Source organism: Gavialis gangeticus, unplaced genomic scaffold (genome assembly GCF_001723915.1).
Source record: "Gavialis gangeticus isolate Ggan-Ray unplaced genomic scaffold, GavGan_comp1, whole genome shotgun sequence".
Classification (NCBI taxonomy): domain Eukaryota; kingdom Metazoa; phylum Chordata; order Crocodylia; family Gavialidae; genus Gavialis; species Gavialis gangeticus.
The window spans coordinates 63,189,361-63,192,345 of NW_017729033.1; the positions used below are offsets into that span (position 1 = coordinate 63,189,361).

General features: G+C 48.9%; 1 long non-coding RNA gene across 1 annotated transcript; it reads left to right on the forward strand.

The window, feature by feature from the left end:
- Positions 1–1,420: 1,420 nt before the first annotated feature.
- On the forward strand, positions 1,421–2,720 carry LOC109304153. The gene is made up of 2 exons (XR_002099311.1): positions 1,421–2,036; positions 2,652–2,720. It is a non-coding gene; the product is annotated as an uncharacterized LOC109304153 (long non-coding RNA).
- Positions 2,721–2,985: the final 265 nt, after the last annotated feature.

Here is a 2,985-nt window from a genome sequence, read left to right on the forward strand (position 1 = left end):
CTGAGGGCCGCGTCGTGCCTCAGAGCCGGAGCCGCGGCCCCGCCTGTCGGGGCGGCGCGGCGCGGCCAGTGGCAGCTGCGGTCGCCCCCATAGGACGCTGGGTCTCCTGCTTCGCTCCCTCGTGCTGTGTCCCCCCTGGGGCACCCAGCTCCTTGCGTGGCGCCAGGGCTAACTCTCCACGGGGTCCCGAGGGCTCCCTCGTCCCGCCTGGGCCGCTGCTGCCTGGAATGACCTCCCCGGGGAGCTGGTCTGGGGCAAGCTCATTCACAGTCTGCTTCCATGCAGGTTTGCACCAGGGCTTGCTTTGTCTCCGCCCTGCCCTACCTTCCAGGCAGCTGACTGGTTCAAAAAAGGCCTGAGCTGGGCTAAGCAAGTGTGACCGCTGGCTGGCAGTGACCTAGCCCAGGGGTTTTGAAAGGGCAAAAGAAGACTGGAGGACTTGGGATTCCCTTTCTGCAGCAATCAGGCCCCAGAGACTCACCTCCCCCCGTCCTGATTGGCCCCTTGGGTCATCTGGGGGGGCATAAAAGGGATAGCATGGGCTGACTCAGGAGAGAGACAAGTGAGGGACAACAAGGAAGGAGCTTCCCAGACCTGAGCCAGTGGGGCAGGAGCAGTGCCTGGGAATAGCCTGAAGGAGCAGGACCTGCAGGCAGCAGTGGGACCCTCAACAGCGTGTTGTGCTGCTGGCAGGAGAGGCTCCCCACTGGGCTCCAGGATCCCCTACGAGTGGCTGCAGCCAGCAGGAGAGGCTCCCCTCACTCCAGGAAGGATCTGAGCAGTGACCTGAGAGGTTCCCAGCTCTGTTTGCAGCTCCTCCAATCAGAGGCCAGGTAGCTTGAGGTGAGGCTGGGGCTCCGGGAAGGTCAAGACCCCTAGCAGGCTGGGGCAGTGCCATCAGTGGTGGCTGTGTGGCAGCATTCCTACCTATCACATGGGAGCTCTGGGTTCAAGTGCCAGCTGAGGTGACTTGGGGTGAATGAGATAATAAGAAACAAATCTTCTTGCAGTGGAAAGGGGCCATTGTGTTTTCCCCCCACTTTCTCCCGCTCCAGGTACCAAGGCCCTATATTTCCTTGTCACTTGACATTTTGTGCCCTTTTTATATTTCACCAACCCTATTGTCTGTGTTGCTGTTTGGGTTTTTTATATTCTGTTAACCCTGTTTTTTGTCAATGATTGTAAGTGTCTAACCTTTGTTGAATCCTGTCCCCTTGGGGCATTGTAGTGTCCACTATACCCTCTGATTGATTTATGCCTGTTATGTTCCCAGTATTAAAAAGTATATGGTTAAGTCCCCATTGGTGGTCTGGGTCTGCTCTACAGGGGGAGGAGAGTCCTTGCACCATCCACAGCGCTTGTGCACCTGCTTTGATCCCTTCAATTGGAGAGGGGGTACCTCTTGAAGTACTGCCTGGGTTATACAAGCAACACTCCTGACCTACCTTCTGCCCAAGCTCAGACTACCAGGGCTTGCCACCTCTTCCCTTACTCTGAGTTGGTTATTTTTTTTTACTGTGTGAACTATCCCCCTTGCTTTGTCCCAGGTAGCACAGTGCTTTGGAAAGGTGCTGGACTGGCAACCTTTGGGAATGAAGTTCACGTTCTCTTTTATCTGCTGACATCAGTTCTAGTGACAATAGGATCCATTGGTGACACTCCACACCTTCCCGAATGTGCCTCTTCTCTGACCAGGAGAGAAGTCCTGTATAAGGGAGATGTTTCCATCTCCATTCATTCTCAGTGCCCTTTCAAGTCTTTGTTAAAACTCATAAATAGGTGTGTCACCTGGTGCTAGTGGCTACTTGATTTTATAGATTAATATTAACTTTCATCCATCAGAATGCACTAGCTAAAGTATACAAGATAAACTCAGCATCTAGATGCAATGAAATTCAAATACATGGGCCAAAATGGACCAAAAGGACTTTCATTATCCAGAGGCTTTAACTCTGACACCTACCTCATTCTCAGATACTCTGAAAGACCGACACCCCTAAAGTACATCCAGAAGACTTTTAGGCATGAAAGGGAAAGTGAGTTCCAGAGTCTTTACAGGGGGTGCGTGTCCTGTTAGTACTTCTCTCTTTATCTAGAATTCTTCTGAGTGACTTTTTTTCTGACATGCTGAGACATTGTGGCATGGGGATAGAAGGCAGGATAGATTTGCACCATAAAGATGTAGCTATGTCTATTTCTAGATGTGCATATCTATCTATCTATCATACAAGCTTTCATGAAATGAAGCTCACTTCATCAGATGTTGTGAAAACTTGCAGAAAGCAGAGTAAAAGACTGACTCAACATATTAAACTTCATTCAGATACCAACAAGCAGCCAGTGAAGATCATGGAACACTAGCCTTATGTGCAGGTTTTTTTTTTTGTTTTTTTTTTTTAAATCTATCTTAGGCTTTTCAGTAATGCCTATCACTGGAGTGTTAAAGTGCTCCCTCAGAACATTTGCCTGGTAAGATCCGTTGGTGAGCTTCATGGAGTCTTCCCCCCTTCCGTAGCATAGGAGATACTGGGTTCATTTTTATTTTAATCTCTTCTTCCTTTTCTCTTTTTCTGTTATGGTGAAAAAGCTTCATAAAGAGGAGAGTCTTGTATTTGATTGAAAGTTTTTTGACTCTGTTCTGTCTGCCTCAGGAAACACCTTTCACAGCTGCATACCTTGGACCAAGAATCGGTCAACCTACTGGGTTCAACCTACTTGATGCAAAAAATCATGGACTAAATATAAACATTGGATTTATGACAGATAACCTGCCTAACATCTGACTCCCCAGGTACCTCTCCACTATTTACTAGCTATATTCATTCCCCTTCCCCCTACCTGTCTCTTACCCACTGACTCCTCAATTTTACATAGTCACTGATTGGCTTTCTTGCATGCATACCAGCCTCTGGCTCCTTTACTATTCATTCCATCCATCCAGGAAGACCACACATGAAGTGCTGATGCTTCCTCAGCTCAATGAAG